The 15054-nt window shown below is 45.8% G+C and overlaps 1 non-coding gene across 1 annotated transcript; it reads right to left on the bottom strand.

The window, feature by feature from the left end:
• Positions 1 to 14416: 14416 nt before the first annotated feature.
• Positions 14417 to 14489, bottom strand: Trnav-cac (transfer RNA valine (anticodon CAC)). Its single transcript has one exon. It is a non-coding gene; the product is annotated as a tRNA-Val (tRNA).
• Positions 14490 to 15054: the final 565 nt, after the last annotated feature.

Genomic DNA, 15054 nt, shown 5'->3' with positions numbered 1-15054 from the left:
GAAATTAGGAAAACTATCCCATTTACAATAGCCTCAAAAAAACCTCCTGGGAATATTTCTAACAAAAGAAGTGAAAGACCTCTACAATGAAAACTACCGAATACTAAAGAAACGAATTGAAGGAAACCTCAGAAGATGGAAAGATCTCCCATGCTCTTGGATAGGCAGAATTAACATTGTCAAAATGGCCATACTACCAAAAGCATTATACAGATTTAATGCAATTCCTATTAAAATCCCAATGACATTCTTCATAGAAATAGAAAAAGTAATCATTAAATTTATTTGGAAGAATAAGCGACCCAGAATAGCTAAAGCAATCCTTAGCAAGAAAAGTGAAGCAGGAGGCATCACAATACCAGGCCTTAAACTATAATACAGAGCTATAGTAAAAAAAATGACATGGTATTGGCACCAAAATAGACTTGTAGACCAATGGTATAGAAGAGAGGACACAGAGACAAACCCACATAAATATGGTTATGTCATACTAAACAACAGTGCCAAAAACATACATGGGAGAAAAGATAGCCTATTCAATAAATGGTCCTGGGAAAACTGGAAATCCATATGCATCAAAATGAAATTAACCCTCTATCTTCCACCCTGCACAAAAATCAACTCAAAGTGGATCAAAGACTTAGGCACTAGAACAGAGACCCTCTACCTAACAGAAAAAAAATAATAGGCCCAAATCTTCACCACGTCACCATCTGACTTCCTTACCAAGACTCCTAAAGCATAAGCAGTAAAATCAAGAGTCAATAAATGGGATGGATTCAAACTAAAAAGCTTCTTCTCAGCAAAGGAAACAATCAATAATATGAGGAGAGAGGAGAGAGCCTACAGATTAGATTGAGAGAAAATCTTTAATGCATCCACCTCCAATAAAGCATTAATAAAGCATATAAAGAACTCAAAAAACTTAACACCAAAAAACCAAATAACCCAATCAATAAATGGACTAAGGAACTGAACAGACACTTCACAGAAGAAGAAATACAATCCATCAACACATATATGAAAAAGTGTTCAACAGCTCTAGCAATTAGAAAAATGCCAATCAAAACTACTATAAGATTTCATCTCACTCCTGTCAGAATGGCAATGATCAAGAACACAGGCAACAATAAATGTTGGTGAGGATGTGGGGAAAAAGGTTCACTCTTACATTGCTAGTGGGACTGAAAATTGGTGCAATGACTATGGAAAGCAGTATGAAGATTCCTCAGAAAACTCAGAATAAAATCACCATCTGACCCAGCTATCCCACTCTTTGATTTATACCCAAAGGACTTAAAATCAGCATACTACCGTAATGCAACCATGTCAATGTTTATAGCAGCTCAATTCACAATAGCTAAACTATGAAATCAGCCTAAGTGTCTCTTAATAGATGAATAGATAAAGAAAATTAGGTATTTATACTCAATGAATATTACTCAGCTTTAAAGAAGAGTGAAGTTATGGTATTCACCAGTAAGTGGATGTAGTTGGACAATATCAAGCTAAGCAAAAAAAGCCAATCTCACAAAACCAAAGGCCAAATATTTTCTCTAATGTGTGGATGCTAACTCACAGTAAGGTGGGGGGCACTAGAGAAGAATAACATTACCTTAGATTAGGTAGAAAGAAGTAATGGGAGGGGAGGGGAGGGAATGTGGGGATAGGAAATGCAAATCAAAACATGTACACTCAGAAAAATGAGAAATTATATTCCGTCTATGTATGATATATCAAAGTGCATAAATGCATTCTACTGTCATGTATAATTAATTAAAACAAATAAAAAATTAATAAAAGGCTGAATTTCATGTAGTCAGTGGGTAAAACTGACTTGTAATGAGCCTCAAACATATTTTTCATTAAAACAAGGCAAATGTACCTATTTTAATATTGAAAATATCGATCCAGTATATTTCTATTTCTGCAATATTGCAGATTTCAAAATTGTTGAATGTTAAAGTTGGAAGAAATTCTCCAATGTGACTTTGAGACTTAACAAAGGACCTGAAGGACGATGTGGTGTGACTGTGGTTGCAGCGCCCATGAGGACCCAGGTGAGGCTGGTCCTGTGCGTGCCACCACCCTTCCCTGACTGTCCACTAGGCTGGACTGCCCTTGTCAGGAATCTGGTGATTCATCATGTTAAACTTCAACAAAACTTTCCTATCTGGTGAGGAGGTGGAAGAGATTACTGAATCCTTTTCTAGCTGCCCTACTTCCCAGGAGGAACAGGGAGTGATGCATGGGAGTTGACAGCCTCTGGAAGTTTCCCAAGATGCTCATGATCCGAGGAGACCACAGTCCTGGTAATCTCCCACTCCATGGTCTATTTACATTCTGCAGTTATTTTATCCATCTTGTAACTTCCACTGGAAGGGCCATCCATTTTCCCTCACTAAAGTCTCTCCAAACTTCTCAAACATCTGGTCAGGGATGCTGGCCAAGACATCCTGCTATTGAAAAGAGGTTGCTGGGCCCACCCAACTCCAGGCTTCTCTGAGGCTGAGCCCCAGTAAGGGGCCCTCAGGGAGGAGCAGCCAAGAGGAGCAGAAATCCTCAGGACCTCATCCTTGATGCTTCTTACTTAGTTCTGCAAACCTTCCTCTCTGGAGGCCACTGTTCTTTTGAGATTCTGTGTGGGAGGCAAGAAAGTAGAAAAGGGCCCGGCTCCACTGCCCCCTCTCCCCATGGCTGCCTGTCCTGTGGCTTTACTTCTCACACCTGCACCTAGAAGGGTCCCACCATCCTTGCTGTCCCCCCGCCTGTCCTGTGCTCCCTGTGCCTCTGATCCACCATCTCACTGCACAGAGGGTGTCCTCATCCTACCTGGGTCTCAGTCTTCTTCCCCCCCATCCCTACAATGTCCCTCTATGACCTGGATGGAACCCAAACTCCATCACTTTGGAAACTGCCCTCCTCTCAACCTGCCCTTATCACCTGTTTTTCCTTCTGCTTGGTTCACTACATGCCCTTGTGCCTCTCCTTCCTCCAGCAACATGCTTCCTTCCTCCATTGCCTGCTGAGCGCTCCTATCCCCACACCAGGAAGGAGCCTCAGCTGCCCCAGTCCTGCCAGCCCAGTGTGATATGTACAGTGCATCCACAGCCTGCCCTACACTCCGCCCCCCCCCCGGGTCCCAGCAGCTGACTGCAGCTGTGGGGAGCCACCTAGTCCTTGTGTCTTGGCACCTGGGACTCAGCCCTGTCCCTGTCCCCGACTGCTGCCCTGCTTCTTGCTCCTGGAGGAAGATGCTGGGCTGACGACCTCAAGTGCCCCACTCCTGCCTGTCCCTGGACTTCAGCGATGCCTGGGCTCTGCTGCTGTGGACTGCTGTCCACCCATGGCACTGCATACGGAGTCCCACCTGCCTCAGGGTCTTAGCTGAAGCTATTTGATGTTAATAAATGGCTTCTGTCCGTTATACCAATTCAATTAACTTTTATTTGTCATGTTCTAAAATTCTGACTTTTCATTTTATCCTACAGTTTCATGTTTTTACTTATTCATTTTATGTTTTATATGTTTTTATTATATCATCCTCGCTGAGTATTTTATTAAACATCTTACTTAAATCCCATATAACTGTAATCAGAATATTATTAATCTTTGACTTTTTCATAAGAGGAAATTGTTGCCCAGAGAGGTACAGGACTTGCTCAAGGCCACAGGAGGTCCTGTGAGTCACAGTGGTCTCATTAGACCACCCTGAGAGACACTAAGCTCAGCTCTGCTTGGTGCTGTAGCTCATAGAACTACTGGGATGTGCCTCAGCCCTTGAAGAACCTCAAGGACAAGCATCTTTTCAAAACAAAATAACGTTAATTTCTCAAAAGGACAGAAGGGGTTCTGTAGAAAACAGCATGACTGACTCATCTACCTCCATGCACACACCTGGCGTGTGCAAGCAGGGACCAGCCAGGTGTCCCGGATCTGATTCATTCTCATTATCATGGCCCAGCAATGCCAGGTCCTCGCTGCCTGGGGGACGGGGCCACCCCTCCAGAAGAGCCCTGCATCCCACCCAGCTGCCGAGTGAGTGAGAGCAGCACTCTGGGCTCACAGGCAGGCACTCGGGGTTCCCGACAAGCCTCTGCCATGGGCAGGCCTCCCCATCACCAGCCAAGGGAGGAGAGGAGCTGCTGACAGTGAAGGGATTCGTTCAGAGCATTCAGTGAGGAAGGGGCAGAGTCCCGACTCAGAGCCAAACCCACTGCCTCGCCCAGGGCTCACCCTGTCACTTTTCTGGCACCAAGAGCTCAACAATGCAGCTCCAGATAGAGGAGGGAAACCACAAGTTTCTGCTTCTAGAGATAAACAGGTGCCAACTTTGTAGAAAGTGCGACTGAGCCTGGCCTACCATGACCTCGATGGAAAGGTCTCATTACTCAGCAGCTTCCTGAGGCTTTTGTCCTGTGGCATGTGCCCTGCCTCTCATTGTCCCCTGGGTCTCAGGACCACAGCGAGCCATGGGTGACTGAGGCACAGGGCAGCTGTGTTGATTCAAATGTTCACAGACATGGTCTAATTTTAGACACTCTGGGGTTTGATGAGCTTCGGGTTTGGTTGCCCGGCCTGTGGTTCTTGTTAATTAGCAGGTTGGCTTAAAGGTCATGAGGGCCGTCAGCCTCATCCACTGGGTGCAGGAAGGGCTGGGCACTGAGAGCGACCTGAGCTCTGGCTCGTGACTAGGAACTGCACCTCCACAACGGACAGAAGCTGCAGATGTCTTGATGGCAGTGCCTCCTTTCTGGGCACCATCAGAAACAGAGGAAACTGTTTTGTCACTTGCAGGAGGGGTGAGTGTGTCTCCTCTCACACCACACAAACCCCTTCCCTTCACATTAGTCACTTCTTTTTCTGTCTCTGGTCCTCGTGATATTTGGAAAGTGACCTTCTTCTGCAACCAGAGACCAGAATGGTAGTGCTGGGGTCATCTCTACCACTGGGGAGGGCTTCTCCATAAACTCACCCTTGCCCCTAGAGAAGACTCCCCAGGAGGGAGGGTACAGTGAGGAGGAGGAAAGCGTCCCCAGGACAACACCCCACCAGCAGACGAGAGACAGACGTGTGGGAAGCACAGAGCCAGCCTAGGAGCAGGGGCCTGTTGACATATAGGGTTAATTCTGGGTGTGTGCCAGGAAGTGTCCAGCCAGCAAGAAAGCACAAAGGAATCAGCCATGGTCTCTGTCTCTGCAGACGACATGGCAGTGGAAATGCAGACCCACACCTAAAGATGGTCATAGCTTGAGAGCAGAGAAGCAAGAACGATCGACTCCATGCAGGAGTTGGAAGTTTCTGTGGATAGCAGGTCACCTGAACTGGCACCCAATGGCTAACAAAACTGATCCAGCACAGAATAGCTCAGGGAGAGGACAGCCCAAGAGAGGAAAGCATGGAGAAAGACAAAGGTCACAGGAGTGTCTGGCTGAGGACAAGAGCTACTGCAGAAGTGCTTCGGCCAGCAGTGCTTCGGCCAGCAGTGCTTCAAGCAGTGGCACAGTCAGACTTGTGTTGAGAAAGGGGATTCTGACAGTGTGTGGGCAGGAGGCCATGTCTGAGCCAGAAGCCCATGTAGAAGATGCATAAGAGGACAAAGACCTTAAAGCTGAGAGCAGGGGTCCCTGCCTCATGCAGACATGGCACACCAAGGGAGAGAGATCAAATTCTATCCTCAAAATAAACCCAGTGAATGTGCTTGGAGACAATAAAGCACATTCCCTCTGACTCTGATATCAGCCATGTCCAAATCCTAGAGAGGTTGGCAGTGCATCAACAGCCTGCTCTGGATTCCTGTCTAAGGATGCCATTTTGTGAAAAGTGCTCAGAAGAAATGGAAATAAAAACAAAGAATGGAGGGGTCACCCAGAGCACAGGAGGTTCCCAAAAGGACCAACCATCCTGCAGGGCACAGGCAGGGTACCTGGGGCAGCAGATGTGGGCTTCAGGAGAGAAGAGGAGGTCCCCCTAAGACCAGCCAGCCTTTGGGCTACAGGCTGGAGGAGCACCTTGGGGAGAAGATGTGGGCTTAATAATATATAATGTTGTCAAAATGATCCCCAATATTATATATATCTATCATGAACTCATAAAAAATGAAATAAAATTGATATCAAGTCATGTCACACTATCAGGAATGGGAGCAGAAATGGCATTCTCAACACTAGCTATGGAGCAGGCTCACTGTTGGGTATGTCCTAGAGAGTGTTCACCCTTAGACATGCAGGGTAAGCACTGGCTATACAGGAAGGTGGTAAGCAGCACAAATGCCACAGGACCATGACTCCAGCCTGTGGACACTGCCAGAAGAAGATGCTGGGCAGACATCATGGAGCCACATGGAGATCCCATCAAGATGTTTCACGTGAGACAAAAACCAAACAGCTCAGAAACTGATAGGCATACACAGTTATGGTGCAGTTATATTTTACAAATGTGTGTGCAGATGTATACTTTTAAATATTAACACAGGCACAATCTGGATGTCCAGCAGGATGTTCCTGCTGAGGAGCAGAGGGGAATGAAGGTGAGCTCTGAACCTTTTCCCACTTGTTGACTAGTAATGCCTCTCTTGAGCTTTGGATGATTGTGCACTCAGGAAACAATGGGAAAGAGCAAAGGTGACTGGCTAGCAGACTCCAAGGTGTAGGGTGACTGGCTAGCAGAATCCAAGCTTCTGACTGGCTAGCAGACTCCTAGGTGACTGGCTAGCAGAATCCAAAGTGCTGTCTGGCTAGCAGAATGCAAGCTGCCATCTCTGAACCTGAAACTGCACACTGCAGCTCTAAATGATGGTGTTGGTTCAACTAAAGCCCAGGGCCCAGGAAGGAGCTGTAAGGCCTCTTCCTTTTCTGAAGCCCAGACTCCAGAATTCCAGTCTCCCACAGAGGTCGAGGCCAAGCAGACAGGGTGCATCAGAACATAAACAGAACTGGAGGGAGCTCTAAGGCCAGGCCCTCCACCCTGTCCTAGCCTGGCTCCAGCCTTCCTGAGGGCTAGTTGATGGAGAGGAAAGAGCAGGACCCTAGGCTAAGAACAGCTGGAGGACACAGAAGAGAGCGCTGAGGCTGGCCTGCTGTGTCCTCAGCCAGGATGCAGACGTCCCAACACAGTAAGATCTGTGGGGAGTAGAAGTGACACCAAGAGTTCCCCTGGGAGCAGATTCACCAGTGCACTGCCCTCAAGTCCACGTCCCCACAGGACTGGTCACCAGAGCTTCTTGCTAAACAATCACTAAGAATTCCCAGATGGCACAGCAGAGCATCAACTGTGGGGAGCTGCCACATAGGAGCTGAGCACCCCCTAGCTTTGAGCAATAGAAATGTGTGGACTGGCTTCCGCTGCTCACGGAAGTAGGTGGATGCCCATCTCCACATGGCAGGGGAGTTACAGTTCTGAAAGTGGGCATCACCCAGTGAGACTGGGCTATACCCCCTGAACCCAATCCCTTTCCTCATCTGGATAGAACTTTCTCGAGTGCCTTCTCCTCAACAAATAGGGCTTCAAGTGTTCTCTCTCTCTCTCTCTGTCTCTCTCTGTCTCTCTCTCTCTCTCGCTCTCTCTCTCTCTCTCTTTTGTCTGCCTCTCTTGCTTCCGTTGTGGGAGCTGGGGACGAGGAGTCATCACTGAACTCCAAGAAAAGGTATTTTCTCTGTCTCTGTGTGATTATTTCCTCCCAACCCAGTTCATCTGAAGTGACCCTGACTGACTTAGTCACATGTCCTGACAACTAACCCTTGCTCGGGTCCTCTGAGACTACAGTCCCATCAAGGGGTCCTGTTTCCTCATGAGACGTTGCCTTTGTCGGCAGGACTTTGGTGGGCAGGTTGTGGCTGGAGGAAAGATTATCCACCAAGTCTCTGGCCCACCACCCTGGCCCAACACTGGACCCTGCTCCTAGGTGTCTGTGCCACTCAGGACCTTGCAGTATAAGGCAGCGTCCTCGGTGGGTGGCTGAAGGAATGGTGAGAAGGCCAGGAGTAATGGCACATACCTGTAATCCTAGAAACTGGGAGGTTGAGGCAGGAGGACCACAAGTTCAAGGACAGCCTGAGCAACTTAGGGAGGCCCTAAGCTTAGCAAGACCCTGTCTCAAAATAAAAAATAACTTCAAAAGGGCTGAGGATGTAGCTCAGTTGTTACGCGCCCCTGGGTTCAATCTCTGGTACCCCTCCCCGCCTCCCCGCCCAACAAAAAAGAAATTGTAATAAGAGAGGTTTATACAAGGATGCAGCAGAAGGAAGACAGAGGGAAAGCCCCTGCTCTCCTGGGATGGAGGGGGAGTAAAGCAGTGAGGACTCAGGGCTGACCAAGGGCCAAGCCCTGCCTCAGAAGCACAAGCCTCTGTCATCCAGAGGCCTGCAGAGAGAGTCTGGCCTGGAACCTTCCATCTCCCCCCAGCACCCGCCACAGGTGGAATCAGGACTAGAGGGAAAGGGGGCTCTGGGGATGTTACCCTGAAGTTAGGGAGCAACACAGGGTGGAAAAGGGATCTGGAAGGACAGACAGGAGCCCAGCATGGTGTCCCCTGGACCAGTGAGTCTCCTGGAGAACTGGAAAAGAGCTCCAAGTGTGGAGACCATGCGGTCACAGAGATGCAGGGTCCCCTGCCCTACCTCCAGGTAACCCAAGGCTGATTGCACACCTGGGCTCACCTCCAAGACCTCAGAGGGCAACATGGCCCCAGAGACCAGTTGCTCTATGCCACTAATGTAAAATCACCCCAGGGGCTGGGGTTGTGGCTCAGTGGTAGAGCACTTGCCAAGCATATGTGAGGCCCTGGGTTTGATCCTCAACACCACATAAAAATAAATTAATAAAGCATCATTGATGTCTCTAAGTGTGCTGTTGGGTCCTTGTGGGGTTTCTGAAGTATTTGTGCATCTCCCCCCAAACTCCACTTCAAGCTTCATGGTTTGCACTAGAGGGCAGCTCCCTTGGCTTCCTCTGAGTTGCCACAATACCTCCACTTTGTACATCAGCACTCAGCCATTCGTCCATTTAAGCTGCTTCTGCAGGCATGCACATTTGTCTTATGCTTTCATGCTGATTCATTTGAGCCTCACAATAGTCAAAAGCTTGAGTCAGCAATTGTCTCAAGGAGGATGTGGGCTAGAGGACCTTAAGCACCAATCACAGTTCACATTCATGGCTGTGGGATGGTGCCACACACTTCCTGAGTCTCCTTTCCTAGACTTTTTCTGGATGAGATTAGCAGCCTGAGATGTGAACCACCAAGGCCACACCATGGACTCACACTGCTCATCTAGTGATGGTGATGTACACTAGCATGCACTTAATCCTCACTCGGGCTCTGTGCAGAGGCTTCTCTAAGTTATTTGAAGTGAATTCCACATGATGTATAAGTCAGAGTGAGTTCTCCTGTCTTCAGAGGCTTCCCCTCGACACGCGCTCACACTCACTTCTGGAGGAGGACCTCTGTCCACAGAGGCCACCACCTCACACACATGGGTCAGCAAGGCAAGACACCTCTGCATGTCCCCCTCACCTGCAATATGTGACAGCCTACACCTAGGATGCTGCAACCTGAAGCTAACAGGAAGCCTGTCTCTGTCATGTCAGAGAAACTCCTGCAGATGGAACAGCCAAGGGGAAGCAGCAGGAAATGAAGTCTGGGTTTGGCAACTGCAGAATGAGATGCCATGTAAGAAGGTATGTGTCATCCAGGGAGGCACCATGGTTTCTGACCCTTGATGCTGAGAAGTGCCTAGAGTCAGCTGGTTTGACTCTCTTGCTTTGAGAAACTGAGGTCCCAAGAAGTAGCTGCCACAGGTTCACAAGGGCCCACGCCAGAGCTGTAGCTCACCCCTTTGGGTGAAAACATGAGACCAGGCAGAGATGCATGGCCCCAGGGATTGCTGGAAGTCGCTCATATTTTCCAGACCATAACTTTCTCTATTAAGCTAGGACTCCTGTTAAAATCAAAGCCACACTGGATTCAGCCCCTATAGAGATATCTGTGGCTTTAATTCTAAGAGAAGCTGATGTTAGCAGAGCCAGTACGGGCTCTCCAAGAGCGTCCTGTCAACATACTCCGCATATTGAGACTTACAAGGGTCTGTGTCTTCTCCAGGCATTGTCTAGTTCTGATGGAGCTTTGAGGTCTTCCCTGCCAGCTCTACTGATGACAAAACTCTTATCTCTTCCCAGCTGTCCTGCTCTGCCTCAACAGAGACTAACTTGAGTGTGGAAAACCTATACAGATCAAGGGTTACTTTCAGTTAGAATCTACAGCAAGTTCACATCAGCCTCTTTTGTTCACAGCTGTGGGCTACTCCACAGACTACCTTAGCTGAGTCCATAGGATTACAAGGACAAACCTGCCCTGGATCCTGGCTGGTGTCATGGATATGTAGCCTGGTCCACTCAGATGGGCCGTGAGCTTGGTTTAATGGTCTGCTGGTGCTGTTTTAAGCTTTCTGGAGTTTTAAAATATGAGATCCTGCAGGTTCATTTTGCACAGGGCTATAAAAATTGCACAGGTCGTCCTGCATGAAGATGATGCCAAAGTATATTCTAAAGTGCCACACATGGCCTTTCTCCTTCCTTTGTCCTCTCAGGCCCTCACCTCATGGAAACGACTGGATGTGCTAACACGACCCACAGAACTCAAGAAGGTGAGAGCTTTTACCTGCCTGTTTATTGTGAAAGGTGCAACTCAAGAACAGCTGAATAAAAGAAATGCCTGGGGCAAGGTAGAAGAGGGAGGCTCACAGCCTATAAGCCGCATACGGGTGATATCTGCCTGCCTTCCAGCCTGGAGGCTCTTGAACCCCATCATTTAGGTTTTTGTCTTTAATTTTTTTCTATTTGTTCTTATTAGTTGTACATGACAGTAGAATGCGTTTTGACATATTATTCACATAAGGAGTATAACTTCCCGTTCTTGTGGTTGTACGTGATGTGGAGTTACACAGGTAGTATGTGCACACAGGGAAGTGATGCCGGATTCTTCCACTGTCTTTCCTATTTCTTCACCCATCCCTGCTTCCCTTCATTCTGCTTTGTCGAATCCAGTGAATTTCTTTCATTCTTCCCTAGTCCCTGCTTATTGTGGCTTCATTCCATAGGCAAGATTGGTCACATCATTGGTTGCAGGGGTCTAGCCCCAGCAGCGGATCCAGGAGTACTGAAGGAGGAGTGCGTCTGCGAAAGAAGAAGAGTCAGGCCCACAGGTTGCAAGTTACCAGCAGCCTCCAGAGAAAATCTGCTGCCCCTAGAGGAGCCTTTATTTTTATACCTTTTTTACAAGTTTTTTTTTTTTTTTTTCCAAGTAGTTAATGGATAGCCTCAAAGCCTGAAACTTCTTTGGTTTACATGATTTTCAAGAGTTATAATCTTTTTTGACATATGCTGATTACCTAAGATATTGAGTACATTATTAAAAATATATTTTTATAACTTTAGGCAATCATGATTAAGCTTTTACATTTTTCACCTCAATAAGTAGGTGAAAGGATACACAGCTAGACTACATAACTCCTGACCTATTATTAACTTCTAACTTCTAAGCATACCTATAATTATTTCATCAACCTTTAACTTTAAAGCATATCTATGATTATTGGTAAGCTTTCTTACTTCTAAACTAAAATCTCTGTAAAACACACTTAAAATAGTGAAAGTCTATTACTTAAAAAGTCTACTACTCTGAAGTGCCTCTAAAATATAACTATATTAATTTTACATTATTTTATTTTTAATTTCCAAGGTAATTTTCTTTTTTTCATATGATCTATTTAACTGCTTTTTAAAGAGTTTCCTTGATCCTTGGTCAAAGCACACCAATTCTTATGTCTTTGTAATCTTTAACTAAAGGGCAGGCTTTGCACCTAAAACCATTTATCATTTATATAAACTATGTGTTTTTCATTCTCATTATGTATTCCTGTGTAAGGCAAAGGAGGGTCTGTTGGTGGGGGGAACATATGTTGCACAGGTTTTGACTTTAGAAAGGGGGAGTTTGACATAAATTGTTAAGCTTTTCTCAGGAACCTCAATTTGCAATCTTTTTCCTGTGAATTTCTTGAGGAATAACACTATTGTTTGTATCCTGAGAGATATTGAAACATACCTTGGGGGATGTCTTAATTGTATGCTTCGTCTCTGGGACTTTTCCTGCATTCTCAGGCAATACATACTTTTATTATTGATTAACGTATGCCCTTTTTTCCATATCATGAGTATCATAAACAAGTTGCCAGCTGTCTTGGTTCAAACCAACATGGTGTGTGTGAAAATGATGTAATTTTGAAATGTCCTGGTAATTTCTTATTTGGCCCATTGGTGAACAACTTAGGGGCATGTGTGACTTTCCAAATTTTCTTTCTGTGAGTGATATATTTCATTCTATTATAGTCAGAGAATATGCTTAGTTTGATTTCAATCCATTTAGACTTAGGATTAGTTCCAGCTTCCAGATGGTGTGGTCCTGCCACATCATCCCCATGGTTCTGGCTTCCAGATGGTGTGGTCCTGCCACAGCATCCCCCACACTGTGATCCTGTCAGACAGCATGCAGGTGCAGGAACGCCTTCATCAGTTGGTCATGATCTATTAATGCTATCTCTAGCCTGGCAGGAGCTCCCTGGAGGGATGTGGAGCTAAAGGTCCCAACCTTCCAATCAAGGGTTAGTCTTTTTGGTGACCAGTCTGTATACAGAAGCTAGATAATAGCTTGCTGAGAAAGATCACTTCATCAGAACCAGTGGCCACCCAACCCCCTCTTCACTCAGGAAAGTCCCAGGGTCTTAGGATCTCTGTGCCAGGAAGTGAAGACAAAGATCATGTGCCATTTTACTGGTGTCCCCAGCCTTGTTCCAGTGGGATATAACAGTACATGCAGTGACAACAGAACTCCAAACACACAAAGCAAAACCCAGATCTCAAGGGAAAAGCAAGTGGCTTAACAAAACAGTGATTTGAGTACTCCACTGTGGATAATTCATAGAACAATGAGACAGAAGACCACAAGGAAACAGCACCTCATTGAGGATAACACAGAACAAGGAGACAGAAGACCAACAGAAAACAGAAAAGACTGAAAAACCATGTAACCAGCAAGGCCCAACAGACATTTACAGAATGCTTCTCCAATAACAGCAGAGTCTGCTTCCCTCCATGGCAGGAGAACATCATATGTTAGGCCATGAAACTAATCTTAAGTCTAAAAGAATTGAAATCAAACTAAGCATATTCTGTGACTACAATAGAATAAAATATATCACTCACAAAAAGAAAATTTGGAAAGTCACACTGCACAAAAATTAAAGAACATGCCCCTAAGTAGTTCACCAATGGGCCAAATAAGAAATTACCAAGATATTTAAAAATTACAACATTTTCATATACACTATGTTGGTTTGAACCAAGACACCTGGCCACAGCTGAGGCTCCAACTGTTGTTCTGAAGGACATTTGAAAATGATAGTTTATCTTGCAATGGGGCCAGAAGTTTGGTAACAGATTATTATGCAGACATGAGAAAGTGCTTTGCTACTCTGTGGCCATCTGCAAATGTGTCACAATTGCACAGCTGACCAGGATAGCAGGTCTGCCAGCATCTCAAGGGATGACTCAGCCTCTCATTGAACAAACAATGAAAGATAGTTTGCTGAGCTGAATTCAACATTACTGGCTAATATTTCAAATTTCATGAGAAGCTGGTTTCCAAAATACAGATATCATGGGACCTTATAGGAGTGCCACAGAGGATGTGGCATCCTGGGAATGCTACACAGGACACAGATGTCATGGGATCTCATGGGAGGACATGGACATTCTGAGAGTGCTGCAGAGAACTCGGACATCACGGAAGCACCACAGAAGATGGAGACATCATGTGCCATGCTTTAAACAATCTCAAGTTCTTAAACATTCTTCTTAGACATTAAATTTGGGCTCCAATTGATTTCTTGATGCAGGCATCTCATTCCAATCTATGCTTCTTACACAGCTCTGGCCTGTGCATCTTGAAAGCAGCTGTGCTTTTGAGTACAAAGAGTAAAGTAGAATCTACCCCAACTATCCAGCTGGCCCCTGAGTTGAGCAGCTATCAGCAGAGGGGTCTGGAGAGAGAGCCCCACCAGCATAGTCAGCTGAGAATTCCAGCATTATGAACATGATTCCCATGTGTGACTAGAACAGGGTTGGCATCAGCAAGAGCAGGAGAAGGAAAAGTAGGCACAAATCTCCATCATGTCGGATTAGGCTCCGACTTCCTTTATAAGACTCCTATAGCATAAGAATTAATATCAAGAATCAATAAATAGGATGGATTCAAGCTAAAAAGCTTTTTCTCAGCAAAAGAAACAATAAGTGAGGTGAATAGAAAGCCTACAATTTAGGAAAAAAGACATTCTTTTTTGTTTGTTTGTTTGTTTGTTTGTTTTGGTGGTGGTGCTGAGGATTGAACCCAGGGCCCTTTGCATGTGAGGCAAGCACTCTACCAACTGAGCTATATCCCCAGCCCAGCATTGTTTGAATTGGGAAGTCCAAAGATACAATGTTATTGAGGGCATACAAGGAGTCCTGGTGGAGGGTGACAGAGACACTTGCTCTCAGTCCGGCTCTGCCCTCATGGACATTGAGCAGGTCCTTCTTGTCTCCTCCAAAAACTGAAGTGGAGCCATTAAAATCCAGAATTTCTGAATTGGTAGGGAACTAAAAGCCATCTTAGGCTAATGAGCTAGAGAGTCACTTCTTAAGAGGGTTTTAAAAGGGTATCAGACAAATTTATTCTTAGTAAACTGAATACATATGAGCAGGTAAAAATCCAACAATACAGCAAACACAGCAGAATGGCTGCTTAGGGACAGGCAGACAGACAGGAGAGCTGACCCAAAAGGAAGATGAGGAAAAGCCACAAGGGCCCAGTGAAAGATCCATCTGGAACTCTGACTTCCATAATGAAATATTATTTAAAGAGTAGACTTAATTTAGGTGACACTGTTGGCCAGAACAAACAGCAATAAAGTAGAAATGATTACAACATGTCAATCACATTTATCCCTTTGAGCACACAATGTGCAC

The sequence above is a fragment of the Callospermophilus lateralis genome, unplaced genomic scaffold, assembly GCF_048772815.1.
Source record: "Callospermophilus lateralis isolate mCalLat2 unplaced genomic scaffold, mCalLat2.hap1 Scaffold_5887, whole genome shotgun sequence".
NCBI lineage: Eukaryota > Metazoa > Chordata > Mammalia > Rodentia > Sciuridae > Callospermophilus > Callospermophilus lateralis.
The sequence above is the reverse complement of the archived record's forward strand: the minus strand, read 5'-3'. Positions and strand labels throughout refer to the sequence as shown.